General features: G+C 39.0%; 1 protein-coding gene, 2 long non-coding RNA genes and 1 other non-coding gene across 4 annotated transcripts in view; 2 read left to right on the top strand and 2 right to left on the bottom strand.

Annotated features, from left to right (window-relative positions):
* The window catches only part of LOC550708 (E3 ubiquitin-protein ligase MIB1), a 575562-nt gene that overhangs the window by 543553 nt on the left and 7367 nt on the right, over nucleotides 1-24642 (top strand). The gene's annotated exons all lie outside the window — the stretch shown is intronic.
* LOC107965703 lies at nucleotides 1858-3915 on the top strand. The gene is made up of 2 exons (XR_001705994.2): nucleotides 1858-3243; nucleotides 3418-3915. It is a non-coding gene; the product is annotated as an uncharacterized LOC107965703 (long non-coding RNA).
* Nucleotides 5596-5678, bottom strand: Mir1-1 (microRNA 1-1). Its single transcript, NR_034280.1, has one exon. It is a non-coding gene; the product is annotated as a microRNA 1-1 (primary transcript).
* LOC113219313 lies at nucleotides 10797-13819 on the bottom strand. The gene is made up of 2 exons (XR_003306315.1): nucleotides 12135-13819; nucleotides 10797-12039 (listed from the first exon to the last, which is right to left on the bottom strand). It is a non-coding gene; the product is annotated as an uncharacterized LOC113219313 (long non-coding RNA).

Raw genomic sequence — 24642 nt, 5'->3', positions numbered from 1 at the left:
AGTTATAGAAAAATTTTGTTTAGAGCAAAGAATTTCTAGTTTCAGGAAATATTATAATTAAAACTTTTTAAAATTGTTTCACTTTGATCGAAAAATATTGATATTCCTCGAAATCAAAAGTAACGAAGCTTTTGGAATTATTTCAAATAAAAAAAATTTGAATATTTTCAAATTTATAGAAAAATTTTGTTTAGATCACAGAATTTCTAATTTCACGAAATATTATAATTGCTCTTCTCTAAAATTGCTTCACTTCGATCGAAAAATATTGATATTCCTCGAAAAGTAACGAAATTTTGGAATTATTCAAATTTATAGAAAAATTTCATTTAGAGCACACAATTTCTAATTGTACGAAATATTGAAATTCTCTATGTTTTTATTTCGATTGAAAAATATTCAAAAATAACGAAAATTATGTTTAATTTTTGGAAATTATATTCAAATTTATAGAAAAATTTTATTTAGAGCACACAATTTCTAATTGCACGAAATATTAAAATTACCGTTCTCCACGATATTCCTCAAAATCAAAAGTAACGAAAATTATGTAATTCAAATCCAAAAATTAACTTTTGGAATTACTCAAATTTATAGAAAAATTTTATTTATAGCACACAATTTCTAACTTCACGAAATATTGAAATTACCGTTTTCCACGATATTTCTAAAAGTCAAAAGTAACGAAAATTATATAATCCAAATCCAAAAATTAACTTTTGGAATTACTCAAATTTATAGAAAAATTTTATTTAGAAGACACAATTTCTAATTGCACGAAATTATCGTTCTCCACGATATTCCTCAAAATCAAAAGTAATCAAAATTATGCTTAACTTATAGAATTACTAATTAATGAAATACTAATTTATAGAAAAATTTTATTTAGAGCACATAATTTCTAATTCACATTCAAAAATTGCTACCTTTTTTATGTTACATTTTTTACAATTAATCCAAAACTCAAAATCCACTCAAAACTATTCCAAGCTATACCAAAAATTTTATTTAGAGCATCCAATTCTCCAAATCGCAAAAATATTAAAATACTGTCCCTCAAGATCGAAATCAATATTAGCATTACAAAGTTTCACTTGCAAAATGAAAACTTTGGAAATGACGATTGGCCTCAACAGTTGTGCAACCAAGCCAATCGTCATCACGAATTTTCCTCGCTTCCTTACTCGACGTCCATCCGTTTAAATTCCGTTTCCAGAAGGAATGGAGCGTCGTTTCCATCGAGGTGGAAAATCGAGGTCCATCTCGAGTAGCACGAAGAAGAGAAGGAGGAGTAGGGGTTGTACCACCGGCAGGTCGGTACAGGTGGATTATTCCTATCAGGAAGTTCGTTACCAGTCTGATACGACGGTCACCGAATCCTTTTTCATCCGGTGTCCGCGCTAATTGAACCAGTTTGGCAAGGTGTCTCTCGTCCCGTAACTTCGCCCCGTAACCTCCTCCCACCTCCCCTCCCTTCCCTCCGCCCACCGTCGCCGCTGCTACGTATTACGGCCGGGGGGGTTCGACTGGCCGCTATTCCAATCGTCATAAATTGTCGTGCGGTACGTGACGATCCTACCGAGCGACCAATAGATGCGCCCGCCTGTCATTTCAAACCCCCTGCACCTTCTATTGGCGCCGCATTCGCCTCCCCCTCCTCCTCCTCGCCCCCCCCTCTCGCCACCTGATTCAGGCGCCTATCGAGTTTCTTCGCGAACCGCGTTATTTCACGTTAACCGTCGTCTCGTCCTTTTATTACCCCTCCTCTTTTATTTTCTCTCATACAACGATCTCTCTTCTCTTTCCTCTTTCTTCTTATCCACAGTTGCAAAGGAAAAAAGGACGGGAAGTCCGGATACTGCATTTATTTTAAATAAATTTGGAAAAATGGAGGAAGAGAAGGAAGGAAGAAGGGGAAAAGAAATTTAATAATTGGAATATAATATGATTTTTGGATGCTTGAATGTGTGTTATTTCGAGGGGGAAGGAATATCGGTATAATTCGGGTTTAATCGGGAGGAGGCATCGCAGTGCTATTTTGGCGGCACGGATAAATTTAATGCCCCCCGACTCGTTATGGCGTCGTGCTCACCTGCTCGAGTCCCTCCCCCCTCCCCTGCCGCCAATGAATTGTCCACGGAATCGAACGGCACGCGTATTCAATTCCGGCGGAATTCGACGCGCGTGGTCCCGACGCGAAACGGCGTAACCGTTTAAAGTCATCGGTCGATAATTGAGTTATTACTCGCCGCTTCGATTCCCTATCCTTTCCAGCTGGAAAATTTCCATTTTCATTCTCGAATTCGTCCCCTCCTTCCGTCCGAGATTTTCATTTTTTTTTCTCTCTCTTTTTCATTTCGAGAATTTCGATTCACACACAATTTAAAATATTGGGTTGGCAACTAAGTAATTGCGGATTTCACTCATAGATGGCTTCAGTTGAATTTTTAGGTTTGCTGGCGTAGTCCAAATGTATTTAATATTTAATAAATCTCGATTCTTCGTTTCCGTTCTCTCTTATCTAATGTTAAAATTTAGCACGTCCATTTATCCATTTTTCAAAAACGAATCTCTCTCTCTTTCTCTCTAGAAAAAACACTCGCAGCGCTCGAGCTTCGAAGCCGAGTCGAATTCGATCGCGCTCCGTCGATAAGAAAAATTAGCATGATAATTCGAGAAGGTTGGACGTCTCCTCCGAGTCGAAGCGTGTAGATAAAATAAACGGAATCGTGTCGGAATCACCTTGGTGGCCACGATTCCGCCATTCAAGGGAATCGTTAATCCGCGCCGCGCCGCAGAATTATTTGCCACAATGGAAACAAGCCGCCGCGACAGAGCGAGGAGCGACCGATTCAAATCGCGACAATGACGGCAATGCAAATCCGGCCGTGGCCGCATCCACTGAATAGTCAGGGCTTCCACGCATAGCTGGGATCACATCCACGCCCCCCTCTCTCCCCTGTCCACGCTCCCCACACCGTCAGTTATTTATTAGGGTTAACGTTCATACCTGTGTGATACTGTCTCAGCCCTCCTCCTCTTTCCTCCTCCTCCCCGTAAATCGAGCGTTTACCCAACTTTTATTGGCAGGGGTTGGAGGGGTTGGTTCGATCCCTGGGAAGGGAAACACGGATGTTAATCGAGGTTCGAGGCTGCTTTCGCACGTTGGAAAATTGGAAAAGAGAGGATATTCGAATGGTGGGTGCTAAATGCCGAACAGGATTTGTACGAAAAACGGATTAGGTTGGTATTTGAGCATTTATTATTAATTTTTAATTATATGTGTCAACTTTCCTTTCGTTTAAACGATAAAATTGAGGGGGATGATGTTTTTATCGAGGAAAAAACAGGAAAAGTGTGGTTATGTTCTTAACAAGGAATTGCACGAATAGCGACGATGTTGTTCTTTGAAATTAGGGAATTTTAAGCGAAGAAGTTGAAAGCAGGGCAAGTTTTACCGAGGCGAAATTATCTTTCGTTCTGGTTGGCTATCGTTCAGCGCCGTGTTACGGGCCTCGAGTGAACTGCAACCGACATATGGATATGATAACTATGAAAGTTTCAATTTGTTACCGATGCCGAAGGAAAAATGTTTGAACAAATTTTTCGACAAATTGATCTTTCGTTAATATGAAATAAAATTATCTCTTCCCTTTTATCCAAATATGTAACGATGATATAATAATAATTTTATTTATATCAATTTTTTATTGCGATGTTAATTATTCTTCATATCTTCGTGTATCATTGTATAATTGATACACAGTTGTTGATGCAATTAATCGTAATAAAATAGCACTCTCCGTAAATAAAACTTTTCGTACAAAGTAAACATATAAATATAGGAATACGATATTTGAAACACGCGAGTTATTAATAGTTTGCGCAACCGATTATATAATACAATTGCTCGATCGAATAATTTAACTTTTATTAATAGAATATGCGCTTAAAGATAAATCATCGAAATCAACTTTTGATTGCGAATAAATTTCTTCCATTATTATTTTTATAATTTTTATCCAAGCACAAAGTGTTGTTCTATCTCGAGCGAGGATAGAAAATAATATATAAACGCGAATAAAATAGATAAAGTAATCTAACCTAGATTCTTCGGGAGCAAAATTATTCGTCCCGTTAGAAACGATACCATGATATCCAAATTAAGCGTCATTTTTCTCGTACGAATTCCTAATCCTTGAAAATAAACATCCACGTAACTTAACACTTACAACGACGAATCCAAATTATTACAAATTATCGAAAATACGATATACATATATCTTTCCATAGAAATCTTCGTTCATATAACAACTACGTGTGTTACGTATCGAAAGAAAGGAAAGAAGGAGATGATCACTAATGATGATGATACTCTGATGATAATCTCTCGTAGTAAAAAAACCACCATTTTTAATTTTTCACTCACGGCATGAGGAAGGAGAAGGGAGGCGGAGGGAGGAAGCGAAAGAAACACGCGCGTTTCGAGAAATTCCCCTTCGGATCGAAAATCCCGTGCTGCGACTCTGGGTTAACGTAGAGATTCCTGCCAGATTCCCAGAACGGAGGGATCCGTGCTGGAGCCGATTGTAATTGGCTGTGCAACTCCGGGTCGGCGGCCCGCCGGGCCGGAAATAGACCCCTGTAACCGGAGAACTCATTTATGGAAATATGCCTGTGACCACGCGTGGTACACGTCCTATTTTTGACTCGAACGCCGGACGAGGATCTCCTTCCTCTCCAGCTCCTTCCTCCTCCTCCTCTCTCCCCTTCCCTTCCCTTGCCTGCAACTCTACTGCACGTCTCCGCCTGTGTAATAAAATTAGACGTGATTTATTATGGATAATATCAACTCTCCCCGATCACACTCGGAGAGAGGAGATTTTTAAAGATTTTTTTAAAAGATTTTTATATTAACGTGTGTACTCACTCGAAGAAGAGGAAAAAAGAACGAAAGAGAGGTTTTACAATGCGTTTCCTTCCATCCAGTTGCATCTCCTGTCGCGTCATCTGCAAGAAGAAAATCTCTAGTTTACGATGAATCGAGGGGGGAGGGGGGAGGGGAAGAAGGGGGCGGCCCTGGGAACGGGCTGGGAAATATTTTGCCAATTTAAATAAAGCTGGCGACCACATGGTTTAGCATACCGTAAATAGAGAAGAGGCGGGAGAGAGAGGCCACATGGAAAGATGTTCCGAGTCACGTTACAAAATACGTGGAACCGGCATCTATTTCTGGCATCCAGCCTATCGATACCAAACTGTATAGCACCGGTTCATGTACATTCCCTTAACCAGCCACGTACGTTCGAAAACTCTCTCTTTGCACAAAAAACTCTCTCTCCCTCCTTCTCTCTCTTTCTCTTCCTTCCTTCCTTTCTTCCTTCCTTCCTCCTTCCTCTTCTTTCTTTCCTCCTTTTCTCGCGAGAATATTGTATACACACCGTTATCCACATATTACCGGGAACAAGAAGTAAACAGTGAAAAAAAAAGTGACCACTCTCGTCTCAAGTTACTGCCAGCTGTACACACCGATCCGTCCGTTTCTTTCCTTCTCGTTTCTCCTTTTCCTCTCCATCCAAGGACGACGAAGCTCGTCCGGGCGCAGCTCCATACTTCTTTACATTCCATACGTCGCATCCACTATGGGAAGTAAGGAAGCACGGAACAGCATCGCCCGGTTTCTTCTTTCCGATATCAAACTCCCTCCCTCCCTCTCTCTCTCTCTCTCTCCCTCGTTTCTTCAAAAATTATCCCTTATTGTACCACTAGTGATGTATCCGTCTTGCGAAAAAAAGAACGTATTACGTAATCCACTCGAAGGATCCGCGAAGGGGTGGTGTACCTGGGTGGATCCTCCTCCTCCTCCTCCTCCTCCTTCTCCTCCTTCTCCTCCTCGCTCGATCCTCGCTCGACACGGCGGATAAGACGGATAAGGAAGGAGAGAGGAGGTGATCCAGAGCGAGGCGGTGGATCCAGGCCCCTCGGTTGGATGGTCCTCGGTTTTGCAGAGCGAGCGAGCGAGAGCGAGTGACCGAGCGAGTAAGCGAGCGAGAGAGAGAGAGAGAGAGAGAGGTCGAGGATCGCGCGATTTCGTGGAAGAAGTGTCGATCGAAAAGTGTCGGGACGGAAATCGGCCTCCTCCTTGCCGGCTGGCTGCTTCAGACTGAATGCTGCCAAAGCTTTGAGCCACGGTTGCTTCAACGAGCCCTCTAAAAATGGCCGCACAGATCCCATTGGCCTCTCCGTGTCGCGGCCGACACCCCCCGGCACATGTAAGCTTACACTTGAGACTCTACCACGAGGCTCGCTTTGCTCCCTCGTAGCGCATCGCGCCAAATTTGTCTTTACCCGAAAATAGTCAGTCCCACGGCTGCCACCACATGGCGACTATTCCTGGTCCAGACTCGAGTGATAACTTACCCAGGCTCTCTCTCTTTCTCTCTCTGTCTCCTTCCACTCCCCTCGCCGTCGCTTCTTCTTCGTAACTATGCCGTACAAAGACGCCGTATGCAGTTGCTCGACCCTTGAGTAACCTCGAGGAGAGTGAGGGGGGGACACGCAACCCTTTAGGACTAAGGAAGCTTTTAAAAGGAGAGGAGGCAAGATTTTCCTTTTTTTTTTTTGGATTTTTTTTAATTCTTGCGTTTAAAGGAAGGTTTAATTATAATTGGGATAAGTGAAACGAAATATTGACTCGTTGTTTGGTTAATTGACGAAAGGTGAGGGATATATTTTGTGAAGAAAAGGGTACAGGATTTTTTTTATACATTTCCCTTCTTTTTTTCTCTCTCGTATTAATTTTCAATTACTTTCTTTTTTTTACGTTTTGCGCGAACGATGGAGATAGAACAATAGATTATGCAAAGCGGCTCTTGCTGCGTTTGCCTATCGAAGTAAGAAAAATGTATCTATATATATATATATTTATTATATTTGTATACAACTCAGAAATCAGAATTTGTTACGGCAAAATATAGTAATAGTAAGCACTAACATGCAATCGCACAGTACAGCGCCATAAACTCGTGCCAACTATCGACATGAAAATTATTCCAAGACTAATAAGAATTATGGAATAAATATGGTTGAAAATAATATATATATAATTTTTCAGTCGGAATCTCCATCTCGCGTTCCAAGAACGAAGCTTTTTATCCTTTGTTGTTCTTATATATTTTTTTTTTCGATCGATCGATTTTGTACATTTCGGAAAAATCCCGCTCTATTTTTCCAATTCAATGAAGAATTAGCTTTATCGTTTTGTATTTTCATTTCGTGTTGATTACACAAAGCGAAACAAGTGAATAACAAGTGAATACACTCGCTCCGTCCTTCTTCCCGCCTGACATTATTTATGCAGAATGATATTTTGAGTCAAATATTTGGCAACCGCATCTGGCGGAAGAGAGCGAATCCTCGTTTGCATTCCAGGCTTATCATATCATCTGCAATTTCATACTCGAAATAATGCACGATGAATTTCCCTCCTTCGTAATTTCTTTCCACCATCTTCCTATCTTCCTCCTCGTTACATCACTATAATTACATCACACCAACGATTACTCATCGCTGAAATAATTCTCCCGATCATTGCATCGATCTTACTCCATTTCTTTTGCATTTCAGATTTTTCTTCATTCCATTTTTTTTTTTTTGTTTTTCGTTAATCGAAATTACAAGAGAATAATTTTCTCTTTCGCGATTGCATCGATTTCTTTTACATTATGATCCTTTTCAGATTTTTTTTTCCTTTATTGTAATCGCATTACAAATTAGAAGAGAATAATTTTTTCGTGATTGCATTGATTTCTTTTACATTTCGATCCTTTTCAGATTTTTTTTTTTTACTGTAATTACATTACAATCGAAATTAGAATAATTTTCTTTTTCGTGATTGTATCGATTTCTTTTACATTTCATCCTTTTCAAATTTTTTTCTTTATTGTAATCACATTACAAATTAGAAGAGAATAATTTTTTCTTTGCATCGATTTCTTTTACATTTCGATCCTTTTCAGATTTCTTTTCTTTATTGTAATCGCATTACAATCGATATAATTTTCTCTCGTTCACTTGATTTTCACTATTTCGATCCTTTTCAAATTTTTCTTAAAGAAAAGAATAGTTGGATTTTTAATTTCCATCTCATACGTGAAATTTTCAAATATTTTTTTCTCTTTCCAATTTCGGATAAAAATTCGGACGAGTGAGATTTACCGGGTAAAAGAACTTAATGAACTTAATGATCGAATCGAATTTAATGAGCTGCCTGGTAATCGTGGAGGATGAAGGATAATTATGGATTGTCATCGGAAAATATTAATCCAGGAGGGAGAAATCGGGTCCTCCTCCTCCTCCTCCCTACCGATCAGATTCGTTAGGATACTCTCGAACTTTCGGTTTGCGTTCGCGATAACGCGATGACGTGAAAAATGAAAGAAATTACGCGATGCAATAAATCGCGGGGGGCATGAAGCAGTAAAAGTGTCAAACGATCCTGTTTAACCCCTTAATGACTTTTATACGCGGCATTTTTCCGCGTCAGATTAAGGAAATTTAGCCCCCGTTTTAGTAAACAAACCCGCTCGAAATAACTAAATTGATCCCATTAAACTTGCTTCAACTATAACTTTACGAGGGCGTGTCAAGAACACCTAATGAAACGTGTAACACCACGAACCGATAAGCCCGACCGAGGAGCTTTGTCATTTTCGCTCGTCCTCGTCGGGAAACTCCTTATTTGGGAAAGAGTGTCGATAAAATACATTTACGTCACGTAAGAAAAACGGGGAAAATAATCAAAATTCGAACCAATATCTCGATTATCTCGTAAATATTATTCCGTTCGATTGAACATCGATGCAAATTTGAATCATTACGAAGCGAAAACGTGTAATATTCTTCTTTTCAACTCATCCTCGAGAATTTTTCGAACGTTTCGATTAACTCTTCCACGATTCTTTATATAAAAATCACGAGCGATGGATAATTGGATAACAGTTTATCCATCCGCAACCTCCATTTTGAAAATATTCCACTCGACCAGGAATTCGAGGATCGGATTGGTCAAGGTGAACGAAGATTGGTCGGTAATAAAGATTACCGAAGGGTCGGTAAAGAAGATACAGATATAGAGGTTAACCGAGGAACGGATACAAAAATATGCGTATGTTCAATCACGCGTGTATTATCGATATTATCCCTCGCTGGGAGATCGATCGATTGTTGGAAGACGTTGAACGACGAGACTTATACTCGAGATGCAAGCTGGCTACCGAGATCGCTTGTCGCAGTTGTATTATTTATAGAACGTTATTTGCAGCAATAACGGTGTTGGCAAATGTCCAGCGCTTGTACACAATGTGACGTTATATAGGGGGCAATTAATCGCAGTTTTATTATTCGACGGTGTCGCGAATCCCTTCCCCCCCCCGATACGAGGGAAGGAGGGAGGAGGAACAATGTTCAAATCTTTCGTTCTCTTTCGCAGTAAAAGAAAAGAACGAAAGGAACGAGGGGTTAAAAATTTCGACGCGATTCAATTCATTCGATTCGAATATGGGATAATTTTAATCTTCCCTCCCCTCCCCTCGTGTGTAACGAAAGTTTCGCGAGTGTACGAACTCGATTTGCTTACTTGTAGGTAAGAACGTGGTACAGAGACGTTCCCAACGTGTGTTATCATGTTAGAAACTAACCGCCGCCAAACTATAACTCTACATAATTGGAAAACTTGCGTCATCGATCAGCTTACCGCAAAAGTTCAATAGAATTGGTTACAGGAGCGAGAATTAAACTCGCTCTCTCGTCACGCGTATTATATTTAATCGGCATTTTAAACGGCAACAAATAATCGAGGAGATAAAACCTCTAAAGAGAGATAGATAGATAGATAAATAAATAGATAGATAGAGAGAGAGATCGAAATTATAAAATTTCAAGCAATAATTTCTTCCGTGCAATTTCTTATTCCCTCGAATTATTATTATTCCGAAAAATGGATCGATCAAAACGATATTTCAAAATTATTCATTTCCTGAATTTCTCTCGATTCATCCAAAAAAAAAAAAAAAATTTCTCTTCTTCCCTAGCTCGAAAAAAATTATCGGTTCAAATATTCTATCCGCGCAACGAAGGAAGCATCGAAAGATGGAACGATTCGCTAGCTTCTCGGGCGAAGAGTGGGGGGGATCCGCGTGGGACAGAACGCGTTTCCTCTCGGCGCGAAACGTCGGTTGTTGGGAGAGGTTGTGCAACGTTGATGAAACGTAGGCGCGCGTATCGCGTCGCGTAGCTCGTATCGTTCGCGGTGTAGAGTAGGAACAGAGTGGAAATCCGCGTCGCGACGTCTCCTCCAGATCTAAAATTACCAGCAGCCGAAGACGATGCATTCGCGGTCCGGTGAGCCGTGCGAAAACGAGCCACCGCGGGCTTACGCCCTAATACAGCCCCCTATTTTTGGACGTCGCGCTGACGCCACACTCGGAGACAACTGTTCGGGGCACGAGGAGAAGAAAATCGACGATTTTCCTTCTCCTCCTCCTGGCCAACCAGAGAGAGAGAGAGAGAGAGAAAGGGAAGAGCCTTTCGCATTATTCTCGACAGCTGAATGTCCGTGTCCCTCTTCTCTTCGTGATTTTATTTATTTATTTATTTTTTTTAATTAAAGAGAATAAATTTTGGAAACGCCGGGAGATGGAGAATCTAAGATTAAAAGAATATTGAATTTTGCAAGGTTTATATATATATATATGTGTGTGTAAGATGGAAGAAAAATCGTTTTAATTAAAAAACTCTTTTGTCTATCTGGAAATTTTAATTCCTCTTTTCACTTCACATTTTTCAAAACCATAATAATGAGATTTTACCTCGGCAAGATATTAAAGCCGCCTTTCTACCATTTCCTCGATATTATGCAATTCGGTGATTAAGATTCTCCTCTTCAAAATGTATTCAAATCTCTCTAATGTATTCGCTACGTTTCAGTAATAACAGCGGGGAAAATTAAATGAATAATTTCATTGCGTTTTATTTATGCATGACGAATTTCTTCGCGAGTTAAATACAAACAAATTTCTCTCTTTTCTTTCCTTTTTTTCTTTTTTTTTTAACCAATTTTTATCGCTGAAAAATTATCTCGGATCGATCAATTAATTAAAGTTTATTCATACAAAAGAAAGTTGATATTATTTCACAAACGTACAAAAAGTATTTTATAAAAAATTTACGTAACAAATAATTCGAAAGATATTAAAAATCTTCGAAATCTTTGAAAAAGAGAGAGAGAGAGAGAGAGAGAGAGAGAGAGAGAGAGAGAGAGAGAGAGAGAGAATTAACGCTTTTACACGACTAAACATCTTTTTCAAACGCCTTGCGTGCCGTTAATTTCCCGTATCCTTCTCCCCCTCCTTCCTCTCCTCCTCCTCTTCTTTCAATAATTAAACATTAATATTTCCTTTGGAAAAATGTTGGATTAAATCTCGGAAAGAAAAAGCGAAGAGCAATCGCTGTTCTGTTTTGAACAGAGCGAGGAGGAAAGAAGAGGGGAGGGAGAGGTCCCATTAACAAGTCGGAAGTTGGGCGTTTCATTAAAAGGAAACCCGAAGGCCATTTCACAGTGATTTTCTAACTGCACAGAAACACCGAAACAAACTCTCCTCCTCGCTCGATGTGTATCGGGTTACGAGTTCGTTGGTGAAAATAGCCTTTGGTACCAAGTTGGTTAAGGCACGAAGCAACCGAGAGACAAGAAGTTCGTTTTCAAAAGCGGTTTTCGGTCGTCCGATGCTCCCTCACGAAAGGGAATCGCCGTTTCTAACGGCCGACAACACGTGGCCGGCGAGAGAGAGAGAGAGAGAGGGAGAGGGAGAAAAGGTGGGGGAAAAAATAACGGTGAAAGATACGGAGAGCAGAGCACTCTGTTGTCTCGAACGTATTCTAAAATTCTCGTAAACAGATTATATATTATTCCTCGCAAATGGAATACACGTTCCAATGATCCACTCGCGAGAAAAATGTTTCTCGATTGATCCGTTCCAACTAAACAGAAAGAAAAAGAGAGATGAGAAATGGAAAAATAAAAGGAGAGGGAAGGAAAAAGATGGGGAAACAGCGAGGTTCTTGCTGGTTCTTACACACTAATTATCGTCGTTAATTTCGGGTGGAAAGATGGAAAGGTCGTCCAGATTGCTGAAGCGGAACGGTTTTTCCTCCGCTCGTCCTTCCCCGCGCGTAAATAAATCCTTAAGCGGCTTAAAAATATTTGCCAAACTGCGACGAACGTTTCTTTCACGCGCTTCCTTCGAGACATCGCCACATCCTTCCACATTATCCCTCCTGAGATAAAGGATGTTATCTTTTTTCGTCGAGGGATATTTTTCTTAACTCAAATTTCTCAAACTCTTTTCCTCTCTTCTCAATTTTGTTGAGCAATTTTCAACTCGAAAAATTAATTATCCGAGGTGACGATTTTCGTGATACTAGGCGTTACAAAATAGACATAGATCTTTCGTTCCTTCTTCCTTCCTTTTCCTTCCCATTCGAATGGATCCCCACGGAGAGGGGGGATTTTTTCCAACACACACACACACATACACACACACACGCTGGGCGAAACAACGGAGACATTACGACCATTAAAATCTACGGATTGTTCTTTGCTCCTTTTGAAAAGTCTACGTCTCGTGGAAACGACAATTTCACGGGATAGTAAAAGTTGGAAAAAGTTGCGTGCCTGAGAAACTGATGCGTCGTTAATGGTGCTCGATGCTCGTGCTCGCCGTGTATACTACCTTCCCCTCTGCCGTATCGGCGAGAAATGACTCGTTCCACGGTCACACCGAATGTTTGTTGACTTTTGTCAAGCGTCGTCTCTTGTCTCGCGTATTAATGTTGTCGTTCGAGGCATAAACAAAAGTGAATTTAAGTGTAACGTTTGTAGCATTTCGATTCTTATTTTTCTCCTTTCTTTTCTCGATTTTATATTATAAATTGAGAATACAATAATCTTATTTTAATAATAAAGAAATATTAAAATATTGCGTGTTTGTTGTTTGCATTTTATTTCTATAAAAGATAACGAGAATTTTTATTTTCCAAAGGTATCTTCTTCTTTACGCAGATATTCTTTCTAAGAAAAAATCGAAATCTTGTTTCGAAATCTTGTTCCGTTGTCGCGAAATATAACACTTGATCGAATCAAATCGGATTTTTAATTAGGAAAGAAAGTGGAACGAATTCGAGTTTGAAAATTAAAGTTTAAGAAAAGAAAAAAATAAAGGAGGAGGGAGGGGGAATGAGGATTTTAGCAAGGAAAAGAAACTGGATTTACGTTTGGGCGTGAGCGCGAATTCGAGGCATGAATATTTATAAGATGGAAGTTAATTGGAAAAGCTTGCTCGTTGTATCGCGAAAGTAATGCCCTGTCGAGATAATATCTATCTAAGGACGAAGTTAAAAAAGTTCCTCCCCGGCCGTGTGTTTACCCGATTTATATCGTTCAAAGTACAACAAGTTTCGGCGGGGGGGAGGAGGGGGAGGAGGGTTAATAATAATTAATCGAGTTAATAATCTGGTGGTTATTTAACTTCTTAACTGACCACCTCCGGCTCTCTACCACCATCGGCTAAAAAGATTTAGATTTATCGCTGTCGTTTCATTAATTTGATTTATAAACGGCGACCATATAATTATTGCTTTCGATAATCTAAATGAAGCCGTGCTTTTCAAGGGGAATGAATCTGACCGAGCAATATTTATTTATCTCGTAATATAACGTGAAAATTTATTCGTTCTTTTTCTTTTTTTTTTTTTTCGAGAAGAAAAAGCGACGAGGAAAAAAATTAAACGGTTAAAATCGCGAATAAAATTACCTCGATAATTTATCGTTAAAAAACGTAATAATAATTGCGAATAATTATACGAGAATAAGCTACGAATAAAAACGTTGTTCGAGCATTTTAATAAGCGGTTGTTAAACTAACTTTATTTCGATAATGTTTTTAACGCATTCCCCCTGATTGCATCTAATCTAATTTAACTACGAAGAAACGTATTATTTTAGAATAGATAGATAGACAGATACAGAGAATTTTATTCAATTTTTCTTCTTTTTCAATCTTGTCGATAATAATAATTCGATGGAAAAAAAATATTGTAAATTTATTCGGTTACACGTACGTGTATCGAGATTATATAGGCGGAAACAAAATGGCCCAGCGTTTATACGAAAATGATAAAACAAACGATGGAAATGTTAAGAACCGTATTGCCCTCGCTGTTACTCCTTTGATAATAAACATCGGGCAGGCGATGATTTCATCGAAATTACCGACTTCGTTAATAATAAAACTGCACTGTCTCGAAAAATAATCGGACACCGTTTATTTTCACTCGAAGAGAGTAAAAGAGAGAGAGAGAAGAAAAAGTATCGAATTTGTCGAATTTCGAGAAACAAAAAAAAAAAAAACTTACTAAACGATATACCATTCCTTTAAAAGAACAATTTTCTCTCGAAAATTGATTGGAGAGTGAACAGAATTCCCTTATTCGTTTGTTCGTCTATTTTACTCCCTTTTCAAGAAAAGAAAAGAAAAGGAATACGTAAGAGAAGAAACATCGTATAAAACAACGTTGACCCAATTGGAGAACAGGCGACAAAAATTCCAGCCGGGTATTCAGGTGCACGGCGCAAACAAACCCATTACTTTAAAATAATGTAAAAATCTTATTTTCCCCTTGCTGGTAACGAAACTCGTTATGAGGAGAAATAGGTCGAGTCGGAATCCGTGGAATGCCAACCGAGGAAAAAGGAATCATCCAAGAAGGTCGGCTTTTGCTGACAAAATAAAATACAGCAAAAATCGATGATGGACGCGTGGAAAATTAAAAGAAAAAAAGATCGCGTCACCGCAGGCTGGCTCGGTCGGTATTATCGGTCGAGGTATTTTCAGATTTTATTTAACTATCCCACTACGCCTCCCCCTCCTCCCGTCACTTCTTTCTATACAACGGTAGACGATAACGTGAGAATTACCGGCTGCTCCGCAGAGACAACGTTGTTGTACAAAGAGGATACTCCTTCTTTCCTCGTGGCGATTATTCTTTCTTTCTTATATTTATATATATATATATATATATATATATATATATATATATATATATATATATATATATATATATAGATCCTATTGTTCGATCCTCCCTGTTGTTCTCGATTCGACAACTGGATATCCAAAAAGCCTCTCTCTTTTGCTCGCGAATCCGTTCGAGAGAATATTGTTGGAGAGTGTTATGTACATTGCTTTCAATCGCGTAAAGATTATTCTAACCGTTTCGTTAACTACGGGCGACTATAGTCGGTTTGCATAAAGTGCCACTGATGTACTGTGAGGCGACTATAGTCGGTCTGCGCAAGATGCTGCGTACTGTACATATGACGAGCGATTATTGTACGTCGAGTATCTTTCTCTGGAAATGTAGCATCGGTATTTTATTTTTATCATTTGTTTCTCACCATTATTAACAGTTATTATTATCGTAATTATATCATATTATTATACATATATATATTCTGTAATGTTATTCGATTCTAATTAAATGTAAGCCTGTTTACAAGTTATAAATATCCCGTTTTGAAGAGAGTTTCTTTTTCAATAAACGTAATCAAAGCACTCGGTTTTGCTGAGACGGTCATTGACGATCTTTCTCGAATATTATGCAGATTTTTGCGGAGAAATCGAATTCGTAGCGAAAGATATTAAACTCTCGATAAAGATTCTCGAATTTTCGAATTGGGAAGAAATTCCAATTCATGGGAATAATAATCGAGGATTTAAAATCTCGAGATCGATTTTCGAATCCATAAATTGGGAAGAAAGGTGGGAATAATAATTGGGAATCGAGGAAATTGGCTCGACACGTCTCGGATAATGTCTCGTATTCGGGAGGAGAATTTTTCCCTGCCGTATTTCTCGTCCCTTCAAAAACTCAAGCTCAAATTGAACCACCTTTGTCGTGAAAGGTTCTCGCGGAATATCGAATCGATATTAAACGTAATTTCGTTAACGAAAACGTTCGGTCGAAGTTGAATAGATTCCTGGAGGAAGAATTAGAGACATCGTATCGGAAATTCTCGCGCGAAAGAATTATTTTGAAACGTGAGGGAAGAACGTAGGAGAGGTGGGGGAAGGGACGGAAACGGCGGAAGTTGGATCCTTTCCCATCTCGTATAACAGTCGGATGACTGTAAGAAATCGAGGAGGGGGAGGGAGGGTCGGTGCAATAGCGCGGAAAATTCTTCTTTCGACCGCGATATATGCGGCCATTCAGCGTTCATCCCTTATAACGAGCGAGCCAGGGTTAATGAATCGAATTAATTAATTAATTTCCCCCTCCCTCTCCCCTGTTCTACTCGTGATATCCACTCCTCGAATCTACGCTAGAAATTTCTTTATGGAAATTAAGATGAAATTGCTCGTGCACTTTACAGTGATATTAATTTCTTCTGGCTCAAATGAATTATAAATTTTGTTGTATTTTCTTCTGCACAAAAAAAAAAAGAAGAAGAAATACAGGAATTTTCGATACGAACGAATATTTTCTCTTTTTCCAAAAAACACATTTCACATATTCGACATATCTTCGTATTTTTTTTTTTTTTCATTTCACAAAAATCGTAACCATAATCTATATACTTTTCCTTCCTTCAAACTTTTCGCCACCGAATAAAAATGAACGAGGGACACGAGATGATTCTCCGTTTCTATTTTTCTCTTCCACAGTGTTTATGCACGATTTTTTCTCTCTTTTTTTCGAATCGCGCAACACGTTGCAACGTTTCACAACGATCCCAATTCCGTCGAAAAAACGAACAACGAATTTTATCGGTCGATGCATCCGAAATCCCGGGAAAAATTTCTCACACTGCCTTAAACGTATCTCGCTCGCCACGTGTGCGCCAAAGAGAGACAGCGACGTTACATCGTCCCACGTTTTTATCAGAGAAACGTTCCGATCACTCTCGTCCAAAAATCGAACTTCCTTTTTCTCGACTCTCATTTTTTCGAATCAATTCGTTCGTCCTTTTCGATCGATCGATTCGAAAGAACGAAAGGCGAGAAAAGTAACGAGGAGGATGCCGATCTCTCCTACGCGTGGCAGCACCTGTGACTTGTCCGCGGCCATATTTCACCGCCCGAGTCATTTCCACCGGCCGCGAGAAAGTTGGTGGCTCGCTCCCCCCCCCCCCCCCATCTCCCCCTCCATCCCACCGTGACCAACCTCCTTTTCGCGATAACTTTTTAAAGGAGGCTGGGATTAATATATATACATATATTTTTTTTTCTTTTTCCGGAGAAACGGCCGAGGATTATTGAACGCATAAATTACGCGGCTCCCGCCAAAGTGCTGCGATTGAAGTGCTTTCTTCCTCCTTCGTCCTCCCTGTTACTTCTCTCATTTCCTTCCAGGAAGGAAACTCTTCCAAAACTCGCGTTCTATCTATCTATCTATCTCTGAAGGATTTCGATTTTCGAAACAACGAGATATTGTCAATCTTTTTCTGCAATCGCGATTGAGAATTGGTTTTTTTTTTTCTTTCGTGGGAAAGTAAAAATAAGGCAGGAATGCGATCGTAATTAAAAATGATGCAACGATTTGTCAGCCTCCCAAGTGACTCATTTCTCAAATTTCTCCAGTTTCTCGCCGAGATCGTCGAGAAGCTGCGTAGGTAAACTCGTTTTATGTCGAACAAGGACGTCGATTTTAAGAGTTTCGACGGAAAAAATCTCTAAAATCTCTTTCCCTAATTTTAAATTTCGGCAGCTTCTTCCGGTAAGGGGGACAAAAATACTCTTTTTTCCTTCGATCGGTGGATATCGTCGTTTAAAAAGCGAGATTAATTCCAGACTTAATCCAATCCGCCTCGTTCCTTTTTCTTCTCGAAATTAAAAGCAAGCCTCGATTCGAACAAGTCTCTCGTTTAAAAATACCAAACTTTGAAAAGAGTTTTTAAATAGTTTTCCATCAAATTATCTCCGGCAGAATATCGAATGTATCAATCGTCATTTTCTTTTTTTTCCTCGAACTTGGATCTTCCTGCTTCCAAATCGATGAAGAATCGGCCAAACTTTCGCCTCGATTTTATACATCATTATTTCAATTACCGTAGAAAAGTTTGGAAATGTCTCTCTCTCTCTCTCTCTCTCTCTCTCTCTCTCTCTCTCTCTCTCTCTCTCTCTCTCTCCTCTCTCTCTCTCTCTCTCTCTCTCTCTCTCTCTCTCTCTCTCTCTCCTCCTCTCTCTCTCTCTCTCTCTCTCTCTCTCTCTCTCTCCTCTCTGTGTGTGTGTGTGTGTGTGTGTGTGTGTGTGTGTGTGTGCGCGTGCGTGCGTGCGTGCGTGCGTGCGTGCGTGTGTGCGTGCGTGCGTGTGTGTGTGCGTGTGTGTGTGTGTGTGTGTGTGTGTGTGTGTGTGTGTGTGTGTGTGTCGCTTTCTCTGTCTGTCTCTGTCTCTCTCTTTCCCTCGCGCGATCACGGAAAATGGGCGAATCGAATCAACGAATCGTGGAGTCGAAAGAGCGCGGGTGCTCCCCGCTTTGAAGTGCATCGGTCCTCTGGCGACCATTCGGAGTGCCAATTCGAGATAGAAGCGGCCGGAAATTGCGTCACGGTGGTCCTCACGGTTTCTGCATATTACCCCATCTTTCTCATTTTTCCCCAAAAATTCTTTTTTCTCCCTTTCCTTCTATCCTCCTTCGTTTTATCTTCCCTTCTCTCTTCCCTTCGATTCCGAATAAAAAATATATCCTTTCTGAAATAGATACGTATGGAAAGTTTCAAGAGAGCAATTCGAATCGATATGGAAAAGAAAGTAAAAAGAAGAAAATATGTATTTTTAATTTATTGTCACCGTGCTAGGATCTTGTATATTTCTAAGAATATAAAAAAATTGGAATTATTAGGAATATATTTTCGAACACTTTTGTTTGAAATCGTTCAAATTTAATCTTATTCAGATTAATTATCATTTCAATTTTGCTCGATATATGGGTTTCATTAGAGAATTTCGTTAAAACGATACTTTCAATATTTCTAATTTTTCGGAACGATCGATTTTGTTATTTTATTTTTTTCGAGGAGGAAGGCTCGGTCGGACGGAACTTTGAACATTGCCGATCCCACCGTTAAAACGTACGCTTGATTCGGTTGAAAAGAGTTAATGGGCATGGCACAATGATTGCATCGATACCTCGATTCCGTTCTTGAAAAGCAGAGACACACCGAGATCCATTTGAATATATGAATTTTCATCCTTTTTTCTTTTTTTTTTTTTTTACGAGGAGTTAAAAACTCGAGGAATTCTATTGTCGCTGACGAGAACGAATGCAATAAGAGTTTCTTTCAGAAGATATATGACATTCAACTTGACAATTAACTTGGAAAAAAACACTCTGCTCTTACTATTTTACAAATCACTCTTTTTCTGAAACGAAATTTAACACTCAATCTTGAAAAATCTAAAAGAGAAAAAAAAATTTCAACAAATTCAAGGTTGAATGAAGAAGAGAGAAATAAAAATAGCCTAATCGATTCTCGAAATAGCCCGTTGAGCATCGAGAATAAGGGAGAGGAGAGGGAGGGGTTGATTCTTCAAATGGTTGAAAATCGGGAAATTTATTTCCGCGCCTCGACTCGAAGAATTGATGGACACGAGGGCGAGGGAGGAGGAGGTGGAGGGGGAAGGAATCGAAGCTTTATTTATCGCAGGCCGAGTTTTCGATCGGACACGTGGACGGGCGATAAGAAATCGGGCGAAAAGTTTGGGAACAATCTCGGCGAGAAGGGGTTGAGAGCGAAAACGGGGATGATAAATGGAATTCCGAATTTTCTCTTCCGGAGAAAAAAAAGTTTCTCTTGTATAAATAATTCTTTTTCCTTTTTTCCCTTCTTCTTCTTTTTACAATCGCTTTAAATATCGCTGTTGTTATCGCGGTGAAAATATAATAAAAAGAGAGGGAAGGGAAAATATTTTTCTTCTTTAAATTTCGCGTCTTTCTTCGTACGAAGACGATAGGAGAGTGACGGGTTTGATAGAATGAATTCTCGATTGATGAATATCGCCTTTTCAATTCTCCGACGCGTGTTTAAACGCTGATGTTGCGTTACGATGGATAAGGAAGGGAAGATGGCGAAGTGTGGGGGGGGGAAGAGATAAGAGGATTCCGTAAAAATACTGGTTTCCGGGTTCTGGTCTCTTTCTTTCAAATCTGAAATTATCGATGCTAATTTTTCGTTTAATTTAATTTATCAAAATAAATTGTCATCGCAGAATTATCGACGAATTTTTTCTCTCTTTTTTATCTCCACGCGCGATAATTTAGAAGAAAAAAAAAAATATATATATATATATATATATATATATATATATATAGAAATTGGAAAAATGTGTGTAAGAGACGATAATAATAATAAGAGAATGGTAAGGAAGGCACGAATTAATTAAATCCCGTGTTGTGAGGCAACCGGTATGACGTAATGGCTCGAAGCATTAAGAAAGCGCAAATTACATTCAGAATCGTATTCGCGCAATCCGAGCGATCGTCAAGCTTGATTTATCTCGTTTAAGCGTTCAATTAGCTAGCAACCACAAGAACAAGACAGACAACTTACCCGTAGCAGCGCAAGTGGCAGTCACCGCAGTCGTGCACCGTCGATAAGCGAAATTTCTCCCTTTCAAAATTTCTCTCCCCCGCTTAAAAAAAAGGGAACCATTCATCCGAGCCGATACAACAATAGATACGCTTCCGTTTCGAACAGCTTGTCGTCCGCACCTTTGCTCGAGACAGAGAGAGAGAGAGAGAGAGAGAAAGATTCTTCACTTTGCTTTACGAAACGAACGAAAGAAGAAAAAAAATTGAGAGAAATTTAGAAATTTTCGAAGAAGAAAACGATTGACGGAGGAGGAAAGTAAAAAAAAAAAAAGAATTTCGAATCGTTCGAATTTTGTTGCACAACGAACAGAAACCGCACAATAAATAATTCGTAAATATTTGTCAATGGCATTTGTTTGGCCGGCGAAAAATCGTGCGCGAACCTCCGAGAAATTATATATCTCTAGAGAGAGAGAGAGAGAGAGAGAGAGAAAGAGATAAAGAGAGAAAGAGAGAGAGAGAGAGAGACGCGAACCCGTGGGCTTGCACTATGTCAATTATATTTAGCACTTCGCCATGTGATCTCTTCCACTGACTCACGGCCATCGCGCGGAAACCATTTTCGCGAGTGGAACGGCGAGAACGAGAGAGCAGAGCAGAGCAGAACGGGGGGAGGGAAGCGCGCGTAGGGAAGCAGAGGGGCAGGGCGGCGTGTGTAGCGCGTTCTCGCCACAGTCCGCAACGATGCCTCGTTTGTCAGTGAGTCACTAAATGCGCGATATATCCACGTATATGCATGCCCGTGAACGCTGGCCACCGCGCGTGTAGGACGATACCGATATACAAAGTGGACCGGGAGATTCAGACTGGCAAAGTATAATCTTGGACTGAACCGAGCCATTCATCGAGAGGGAGATTCCTCTTCTCCTCCTCTTTTTCTCCTCTTCTCTTCTCTTCTCTTTTTTTCAATTATTATCCCCGTATCTCCCGATCGGAGACGCGATTTTATTATACATTCATCGTTTCGATGGATGATTTTTCAGAGCCGAGCTCTCTTTCTTTTCTCGGTTCTCTCGATTTTTCGGGTAATGCAATTTTTGGAGGAGGTAATTTATTGGGAGGAGAGGAGACTGGTTTCGGGTGAATTTTTTAGGTTAGATTAGGGATATTTCCTTTGATTTTATTTATTATATTCGTAATTTATATTCGTCGAATATAAAATTAAATTACGTAGTGTAAAATTAAATTACGTAATTGGAATTGTTGCGGCCAATTACGAGCCGCTTATCGCGACAACTAATTCGATGCATGAGAAATCTCGTTACAAATAATAAATCCCATTTCAATTTGTTTTTGAAAAAAACGAAAAAAGAATTCGCAAAACTTTGATAAGAGATTTATTCTTGCACGAAATTTCTATTATTTATTAATTGCGAAATTATCAGAATCTCTCTCTTAAAAAAAAAATTCCTTTTCCTCCACTCGCAATTTAATTTCGATCAATTTACGAACAAAGAAAAAAAAATTTACTTGTCCGAAAAATTGAAGAGAAAAAAAAAAGAAATACAAGTGATAATTACTCGTCACGAAATGTTAAATTATTTAAAATTATATTCTTTATATTCATTGGAAGGAAACTCTACAAAAGATTAAGATCGAGAATTAAAATCAAACGCTTGACAAACGTTGAAATCCCGAGCGTTGTATATTATACGTGATCGCGTGTCAGAAACGTATACATAACCATCATATGATATACTCGATACCTAAGCACGTCACATCACGAAGTGTGGAGGATGCATACGTCACGCGAGTATCGGTAACAGTAAACCGAGCAAGATGACGCGATGCTGACGCGTTTGTTAACACTCTCTCGTTCGTGAGAATTCTTTTTTTTTTTCTTTTTTTTTCTTCATCCTTCAATTAACGCAGCGTTAAATTGCACGCATATTGCGCAAGCGAGCGATTAGACCAATCTCAAAATGCCTGCACGGCTCAAGGATAAAACTGTTCTACGAATAAAGCGTGCAAATGGCATCATCAATGCTAATAAACAACTAAAACGTCACAAACTATTGGCTCATGCCTCCTTTTATTCCCGACCTAGAATCCATCTACTACGAAGCTTCGAAGAGGTTATGTTGAACATGCTCTGCCAAAAAATGTGTTTCGGTTTTCGATTGGAATTTTTTCTTTTTTTCTTTCGTTGATAATTAAATTATATAATGGATAAAAATTCAGGATCGTTAAATATTCGAAAATATTTGAGAGAAAAATAAAATTTAATTTTGAGGTTAAAGGAATTTTTCTGGCACAATATCCCGAGAGACGTCAAAGATTGATATGATCGAAATTAATGATCGATCGAGTTTGTAGCACTCGTTTTGAATCGATAATGAGATTAATAAAAAAGAATCGATAACTCGCGTTGAATAAAAATTGTTGCTCGGCCGGTATGGATGGATGTACGAATACGTGTAAAGAAAGGTGTTTGTGGAAAAATGTGATAAAAAGTTTCATTTTAAGACGCTATATCGGAGATATTTATTTAATCCGTTATATAGTTCTATATTTCGCCAACAGCGGTTTGATTCTATTGGGAACGTATATAGTTGGATGTTACCCCGAAGAATATATAGGCAAGAAAATATTTATTTTGGGGAGGAAAATATTTTTGAACCGCGTTTGCCAGCGCAAACTCTTCGAACACGCGGAAATTGATTCTTCTTTTTTTTTTTTTACAATCTTATACAATATATTTTCGAGTGTAATTTATCGAAAAAATAATATTTATTTACTTCCTTTCGATATAAAATCTATTCTTAAATAATTTGAATAACACGTGTCTCTCTCGAAAATCTTTTTCTTCTTCTTCTTCTTCTTTCTTTCGAAACATTTCTATCAATAATTGAAATAAAATCTTCTTAATATAAGAGGAAAAAAATATATCATGTTTTGTACGATACGAATGACGCGGCATATGAATAAAATAATTCAATTCTGTTAATCCTATCCCCTCGTCGAACATTTCAAATTTATAGGGTTTAAGATATCGGGAAAAGCATGGACGCTTTATCCTGTTATCGCGAAACGTTCTCCTCCTCTCTCTCCCCCTCCCCCCTTATTCAATTACTTTTCTTATAATTTCTCCCTCTCGAAGAATCTTGCTGGATGCACTTTATTCCCGAGCTCTCTTAATCTGTTGGAATCATGAGATCGTCCCCTGACGATCGAAAGCTAGTTTGGAATTCGAAAGTTTCGAGTCGAATTACGGAAATATCTGGAAAGTTCTCCGTATATATCGGCCGGTTATTTCCTTTCCTTCGCAGACTTCCTCCTCCCGAAGATTCCTCCCCTCCCCCCGCTCCGTCGCTCGATTCTAAATAACGTAATAAGAAAGCGAGGCATGAAAATAACTCGATCGATCGCCTGGGATAAAATCCAACTTTGAACAGAGTGAATAACTAAGAATCGTGAATAAATGAAATAAAGAATTAAAAGTTTTTTCTCGAAAAGTGTCGCGAAAAATTTTTTTTTACGCGACAGAATTTAAATTTCGAGAGAGAGAGAGATTCCAATGTGTCGAGGATGCGTAAGAAGCGAGTGGAATTTTAAAAAAAAAATATTCAGATTAAATGTTGTAATTTTTTTTTTCTTTATTTTTTTTAATAACCTGTTTATAAGCGGTTAAAATCGTGACAATAATTGCACGGTTTCTTTGATACGCTTTGATACACAATTTCGAATGTCGTAAATTTCCTCGTTGTAAAAAGTGATTAAATTAAACGTGCGCGGAATCGACGGATTAATTAACCGCTATAAAGCGTACAATGTGTTACGAGTGTTACTAATTACGGTGCTCGAGTAATTATATACCCGATCGAAGTCAATTTATTTTGTAAATTCTTCTTCCATTAATGTGGCAACCGTGACGAATCATTTATCAATTTCTATATTCTTGTTATATTCGACGGTTAAAGAAAAAAAAAATACTTT

This window comes from Apis mellifera, linkage group LG16 (genome assembly GCF_003254395.2).
Source record: "Apis mellifera strain DH4 linkage group LG16, Amel_HAv3.1, whole genome shotgun sequence".
NCBI classification, from domain to species: Eukaryota; Metazoa; Arthropoda; class Insecta; order Hymenoptera; family Apidae; genus Apis; species Apis mellifera.
This window is presented reverse-complemented; position numbering and strand designations above follow the sequence as displayed.